This window comes from Triticum dicoccoides, chromosome 1A (assembly GCF_002162155.2).
Source record: "Triticum dicoccoides isolate Atlit2015 ecotype Zavitan chromosome 1A, WEW_v2.0, whole genome shotgun sequence".
Taxonomy (NCBI): Eukaryota; Viridiplantae; Streptophyta; class Magnoliopsida; order Poales; family Poaceae; genus Triticum; species Triticum dicoccoides.
Genome location: NC_041380.1, coordinates 542,190,275 through 542,198,346, shown reverse-complemented (window position 1 = coordinate 542,198,346; position 8,072 = coordinate 542,190,275).

Here is an 8,072-nt window from a genome sequence, read left to right as displayed (position 1 = left end):
AGACACGCCGGGCCGGAAATTAGCCCAACATTTAAATGGGTCGCTAAAAGGCCGAAAGATGTACATCCTGAAAATTGGCCCATCCATTAAATGGGTCGTTAACAGGCCAAAATCTCATCAGGCCGATATTGAGCCCAAATATATAGCGGGCTGTTAACGGGCTCGAACTGACGATGGGCTGCAACGGCGTCAAATCTTTAACGGGCCGAATTGGCACATCTCGTATGGGTCATGGGCTTAAATGGACCTGACACAAGTAGGCCATATATGGGCCGGCCTGCTAATTTTTACTGGGCCGGCCTTTTTCACTGGAATGGGCCACTGTTGGGCCGTGCCATGTGTCGACCTATCATAGGCGCCTCTTGTCCAATGAGTGGATGACATCTGTCCCAACGATGATCCGACACGTGTTTCCTCTAGCCAATGATGATTTTACACGTGGAAAATCCCCATTGGTCGGTGCTGTTAACGGGTTATCGGATCCAAAACCCGACCCGATAGCTTAACGGCGTTCTGTTACGGTGGATGCCACGTGTCGGTCACCCTTGACGAAAGCACTTCTGTGACACGCGATTTATCGTCATGGAAGTGGACACTTCCGTGATGATAATTTTGGTAATGTCATGGAACACTTCTATGACAGCACAGGTATGACTATCTTGATTCTGTCATAAATTTGTCATGGATGTACATGCATGACAAAAAAGCGACCTACTGTAACAAACACATATCATCACGGAAGTTTATTTTTTTTGTAGTGAAATCGCACTATCGGATACACACCGTTTTTTATGATGTACGGTGCTGAGGCGGTGCTGCCCTGCGACATAATTCATGACTCACCTCGAGTGCGCATGTATGAAGAAAGAGAAGCCGAGCTCGATCGGCAGGACAGTTTGGATGTCCTGGAGGAGGAGCGCGACATGGCAAAAGCCCGTTCCGCATTCTATCAGCAACAGACTCGAAGGTATCAAAGTAGAGAAGTGCGGGCCAAAACCTATAACATTGGCGAACTAGTTCTACGCCTGTCGGAGAAGAAAAAGAACAAGCTCAAGCCCAAATGCGAAGGTCCCTTCATTATCGACCAGGTTCTGACCGGTGGAGTGTACCGTCTATGGGACACATCGGATAATCGACTCGAGCCAAACCCATGGAATGCAGCCAGACTCTGAAGATTCTACGCCTAGCGCCGGACTCTATGTTCGTCTCCTTACCTCCGTCAACTTTTTGCACATCTGTTTTTCTCTCTTTCCTTCTCTTTTTTTCTCTTCAAGGCCCTTCAAGGCTATACTTGTGTCTTGGTTACACACCCTTGATGCATTAACTGCGCTCAATTTACCTGGGGGCTTCTTATACATAAGCTTAATCTAATTACCTTTCCGGGCTTTATGCCCCACACATGTGTTATTCTTTCGCATGTACCTTTTTTCACCATTATATGCATCGATATGACTTAAGTTTTGGCCAATCTGGGTTGCCTGGCTCTTGTATTTATGCCCTACGTTCCCGTTAATTCAGCTAGGGCATAAGGGGAGCACCTCTGCGATTGTTACTGCCGGGTCAGCCGGATGTGTACCTCAGACTGGGTGAAGCCAAAAGCTAGCGTTCTTAAGGGAATATTCGATCGGTGAATAAAAGATGACTTTCATTTAATTTACTACACGCCCCCAGATATTCTTAACCTGCGCTTCGCAGTTCGGACATGCACATTAGGGCATGTGTACCCAGGGAAAGGAACCCTTAACGGAACTATTCTCCCTGGAAGATGTTTCTTACTATCCATGTAATATAACATAGGTAGTTGGATACTTGTCTGTTCAAGCACTTATGACCCCTACGCCTAGTTTCCATGCATACCCTGGTTTTTACATAACCGAGTGGGCATTCGGATACACTCCGGACTATCGGGTCCAGAGGTTGGAGCGAAAAGGTCCGCCATGACAAATGATTTACAATCCGGCTAGGGACATTACACATGTCACTTGAAGTACACAGTCACTAAGACTAATTAAATTCTTCTTCTATACCATCCAACAGGCTGTCTAGCCTACAATCCTGTTGGGAATACTTTGCGGCTAATGCTACTTGGTCATACACTAAACTGACAGGGATCTCTTTCCCATCAGGCCCCACTTGTCCGACCTCGGCCATGTGGTTTGGGTCCGCCTTGGTATATCATGTCTTCACCATAGCCCAGGCTTCCCTTGCACCTTGTCAGCAGGCTGATATCTTCCATAGTCGGAAGTGCCGTCGCGCTCCCCTGAACTTCTCGATAAGCTCCCCCATGCCTCCTAGCGGGGACGCGGATGGCCACAAAGCTTGGGCAATACCCTGCATCACCTGCCGAACTTGTTCATGTAGTTGTGAGAGCTCTGGGAGAAGATCACCCGAAGACCCGGGCATCTCCTCCGCGGGACGACCCGTCAGCATACCTGCAGACATAACACTGTTAGCAGGCTTCTTCGTCGAACTCCTTTGAAAAGTTCGTTCAAGCACTTACTAAAAATGCCGCGTCAAAGCCGTTTATTCTCCTTCACGGAGTCCGCAAGCTGGGCTCGGACATCCTTCAGTTCCACGCCCAGTCGGATATTGGCATCTTGGAGATCATTTTTCTCCTACCGAACTCGCGTTAGCACGCGCTCGCCAGCATTTCGCTATCGATCGTCACGTGTCGTATCCGCCTCCATGGCCCCTGGATTCACTCCGGGGCCACCTGCAACATCTATTGTTAGATGTGCATACATGCCGCATACTACCTGGTACCCATATTCTTTGCAATAGTCAAAAGTGTTACCAGGGGGACCCTTTTTGGACTCCTTCAATGCGGCAACAGCGGCTTCCAGCTTGGCCTTGCACTCATCCAGCTCTTGAGACAATTGGGAATTCTTCTCCGTAAGAACCTGCACAAATAATGATCCTTAAATCAGTTGCGTCAACTGTTTCAAGTCTCAGGGGCTACTGATACATATAATCGTCAGATTTGCTTACCCGTATATCCCTTACATACTGGTCCGTGGCTCTGGCTAGACCATTTTGAGCGGCACGGATGTATGCGTCTCCAGAATTGAAGGCATCAAATGCCTCTGGTGAGAAACAAGCGTCACGGAGTACGTCCCGGCGACGCCTGTGATTCATGGCGCTCTCCACTTCTGAATTTGTAGCGGATATTCTATCCGCATCCTGTAGGAGGAGCATCCGGCGTCCGCCCCATGTTGGCTTCCACCTCTATGTCCGGCCCTGGAGCCCGACTGGTGGAGGCGTGATCGGTAGCCTCTCTGGATATAGTCCTGCGAGCGTTCTTTCTGTTAAAGAAACATGGACGTCATTATATTTTGAGGAAGACGACAACCACGGAGCGAGGTTTTGTGTCATACCTCTGCGTCGGCGTCTCCGCCCTAACCGCCTTCCTTTTTGGCCTACCCGGCTTCGGTGCCTCTTGTTGGCGAGTTGCTGCGGGTTCGGCACGGCGTCCCGAATGCCTTCCCTGTGAAACACCATATGTGTACGGTGGGTGAAGTGTATAAAAGGGGATCCTATTTTTGGAAGTTGGGATTTTTGGTTTTTCTTACATGCGACGCAGGGAGTAGTCTGGGATAGTCCGCCGTTATGGCCACCATGGCGTCGTCACAGCTTAATTGATAGAATTGCCTGTCTATCAGCTCCACGACTATGTCCGGGTCCTCTTCGAGTCAGGAACCGAGGGCCTGACCAGGATCCTCTGGTTGTGGAGGTGGGCTGTTGATCTCCCTTACGGTTTTTTGCAGTTCCTGCCATAAAATGGCAAGGTTGGTACCTACGGCGAAGGATGCGGGAAGAATGGGAGTAAAAAGGTATAACTCACCCAACTTGGAGGGTTGTACATGGAGAATCCATCCCGTGGCTTGATATGGATGAACTCCTCTTCCTCTCCCTTGAACAACTCGGACAGAATTTTTGCTAAAGCAGCAGCGGAGTCCGATCCCCTATGCTCGCAACGGGTGGCATCATCTTCCCCGTTAAAACACCACAGGGGATGCCCTCGATATTAAAGTGGCTGCACTCCCCGCATTATGCATATTGATATAACCTCGATTATTGTCAATCCTGATTGAGCCAGCGCTTTAATCCAGTTCATCAGGTACAGGACTTCTCTGTTGTCTTCCTCCTGGGGGCTCCGTGGGCGCCAGCTTCGGCGTTTCTTCAGAGGAGCATTGTTGAACTTAGGAAGACCTTGACGAATAGTGTCTGGAAGGGGGACGTCCTCCATATAAAACCACTCTGAAGGCCAGTCTTCGGACGTCTTCTCCGGAGTACCGGACAGGTATCCGGTTTCGGCGATGCGCCATATTTCGGCTCCGCCCACCTGATAAAGTGACCCCTTCTGTGTGCGGGGCACAAGGCAAAATAACCTCTTCCACAACTCGAAATGGGCCTCATAGCCCAGAAATAGCTCGCAAAGGGCAACATATCTGGCGATGTGTAATATGGAAGCAGGGGTGAAATTGTGCAGTTGGAGGCCGTAAAACTCCAGGAGCCCGTGGAGGAACAGATGTATTGGAAATCCGAGTCCCCTTAGTAAGTAAGGGACAAGGCACACCCGCTCCCCCTTGGAGGGGTTGGGGAAGCTCTCCGCTTGCTCCCCGCCATTATAGGTGGCGAGCCCGGCTCGGACGGGGACCAAATACGCTGGAGGGAGAAATCCCTGGGTCTGCAGCTCTATCAGACGACTGTGCGGGACGGAACACCTCTCCCAATCACCGGGCTTAGGGCTACGGGGGCGAGAGGAGGAGCTGCGGTGGTCGGCCATGATGGAATGGATTTTTTCCAAGTGCGCTCCGATGGATTCTCGCTGGGGGAGGAGGGTGTGGATTGGATCTAAGGATCCCCATCCCTTTAATAGACAATTTATTTACCTGGCTAGGGGGGCAAATGTAAAAACGCCCTGGCCCCTCGCATTCGCTCGACGCGTGGAAGATGGCACTTATTGGGTGCAGAAGCCAAGAAGTCCGACATTTATGGGAGCCGGACACTACTTAACAGATATTCAAGATTTGGAGAAGAACCCGCCTTGCAATGCCGAAGACAATACTGCGCGCCGGACTCATCGTCATTGAAGCCTGGTTCACGGGCTACTGAGGGAGTCCTGAATTAGGGGGTCTCCGGACAGCCGGACTATATCCTGTGGCCGGACTGTTGGACTATGAAGATACAAGATTGAAGACTTCGTCCCGTGTCCGGATGGGACTCTACTTGGCGTGGAAGGCAAGCTAGGCAATACGGATATGTATATATCCTCCTTTATAATCGACCTTGTGTAACCCTAGCCCCCTCCGGTGTCTATATAAACCGGAGGGTTTTAGTCCGTATGACAACAGACAATCATACCATAGGCTAGCTTCTAGGGTTTAGCCTCTCTGATCTCGTGGTAGATCAACTCTTGTACTACTCATATTATCAAGAACAATCAAGCAGGACGTAGGGTATTACCTCCATCAAGAGGGCCCGAACTTGGGTAAACATCATGTCCCCTGCCTCCTGTTACCATCCGCCTTAGATGCACAGTTTAGGACCCCCTACCCGAGATCCGCCGGTTTTGACACCGACACCAACCATAGCATTAAGATATATTGGCCCCCCTTCAATCCCGTATGCATCAATTTCTATGCTAGGTTGAAGCTTTTGTCACTCTTGCCCTCCAATACATAGTCCTATCAACATACAACTAACCATATGGTGTGATCCATGCACGCGCTCATATGATGGGCACCAAAGGACAGCAACATAACCACAAGCAAATTAAATCAATCATAGCAATTCATCAACCACCGATAGGACAACGAAAATCTACTCAGACATCATAGGATGGCAACACATCATTGGATAATAATATGAAGCATAAAGCACCATGTTCAAGTAGAGGGTACAGCGGGTTGCGGGAGAGTGGACTGCTGTAGATAGAGGGGGGAAGGTGATGAAGATGTTGGTGAAGATGGCGGAGGTGTTGGTGTAGATCGCGGTGATGATGATGATGGCCACGGCAGTGTTCCGGCGCCACCAGAAGAGAAGGGGAGAGGGGGCCCCTTCGTCTTCTTCTTCCTTGACCTCCTCCCTAGATGGGAGAAGGGTTTCCCCTATGGTCCTTAGCCTCCATGGCATGGGAGGGGCGAGAGCCCCTCCGAGATTGGATTTGTCTCTCTGTCTCTCTCTGTTTCTGCGTTCTCAGATTCTTTTTCACCGTTTCTTATATTCCCGGAGATCCGTAACTCCGATTGGTCTGAAATTTTAACACGATATATATCCAGATATTAGCTTTCTTGCGGCGAAAGAAGGGCACCAACCGCCTTACGGGGTGGCCACGAGGGTCAGGGGCGCGCCTGCCCCCCTGGGGCGCGCCCCCTGCCTCGTGGGCCCCTCGAGCATCGTCTCGCGTTGATTTCACTTCCCAAAAATCACATATATTCCAAAAAAATCTCCATCCGTTTTTATCCCGTTTGGACTCAGTTTGATATGGATTTTATGCGAAACAAAAAACATGCAACAAACAGGAACTGGCACTAGGCACTGGATCAATATGTTAGTCCCAACAATAGTATAAAAAGTTGCCAAAAGTATATGAAAGTTGTAGAATATTGGCATGGAACAATCAAAAATTATAGATACGACGGAGACGTATCAGTTGTCTGCGCCCACCGGTAGCACGAGGGAAGCAGTGTTCGTGCCTGGCACAGCCGTAGAGCTACTGTCGGTCGCCGCGCCGGTCGAGCGCGTCCCAAGACGCGACATGGCAGCAAACAAGAACTACAAGTGTGAACAAGCGTGCACGAACCGCTCAAAACGGACGTGGGAGCGAGCAAGTCAGCGCCAACAGAGAGGTGGTGAGGCGAAGACAATACCTTGCGTTTGTTGGCCTAGAACTTGGATCTTGACGGAGTACTCCTCGGCGATGGGATGGGGAGCGAGCAGGCTGGGCGAGGGTGGAGGAGAGCGTTGCGGACGAGAAGTGAAGCTCCTGGGGACGGGGTTGTAGTGTTTAATCCCTCCTCTGCTTTTGCAGTAGACGCGCTAGCAACGTGGCTTTTGGAAGACGACAGAGTGAGAGGATTTGTCTCCGAACACTGTTCGCCATGCATGGCAAGGAACCTTGCATTACTACGCCTGCCCAACCACACCAGTGCATCATTAATATATTTCCTCCCCTACGATTTTCTGAAAGGTTACTTTTGCATTTACAAAAAATACACGAGTCCAGGCGCGGTAGTAGGTGTAAACGCTCACAGCAATGCACACGTGGTAAGCAGCCGCCAGTTAAAACACGCACAAACAATCGTTGCGATGCGAGACGTCCAGACGAGAGCACACATTGAAACTGATCCCACATTACTTCGCTTGTGGAGGCGCATCTACACGGAAGGACGTACCAGGCTGGTAGCATCTAATCAGCCGTCGCGGTCGCGCAGTATGTCGAGTAGCTGCTCGTAGCTGTTGCGGGAGAGCAGAAGAGATGCTCGAAAATGCCATCATGGTGCGCATGCATGTGTTTGCACCGTATCATCGTGCAAGATAAATATCGATCGACGCGCACACGCAATTGATTAGAGAAACTACAACCGGGCGACCCATTTCATTTGCACACGTCCGTTTGGGTCAACGTAGACAGGGAAATCGGTGCAATGCGCCGACCCAAACGAAACCGAACCTCCACGTTTCAGCCGGACTTGCGGCCGCGCGGGCACGAGACGAGCCTCCACCATTTTCATACATTTCCCCCGGAAGCATCCCGCCCACACGCGCTCCCCGCTCCCGCCCAGATCCATGGACGACCACCTCATATCCGCCGCCGGCCTCATCCACCTCGCCTCGTCCGGCATGAAATATGCCCATTCGGTGATGAGGAAGTTCCGGAGGCACGCACCGGACGCGGGGGACGAAGCCATAACAGTGGTCGCCATCGACGCCGCTGTGAACCTGGACGTCAAGGGTGCCCACTCCACGGCGGCACGAGGGGGGCGCTGTACATGCTAGGGTTAGTTGCTGGCTAGCATGGCCTATTCAACGCTACACTGGCCAGTCCCTGAGCGTGGTGGCGCCAACCA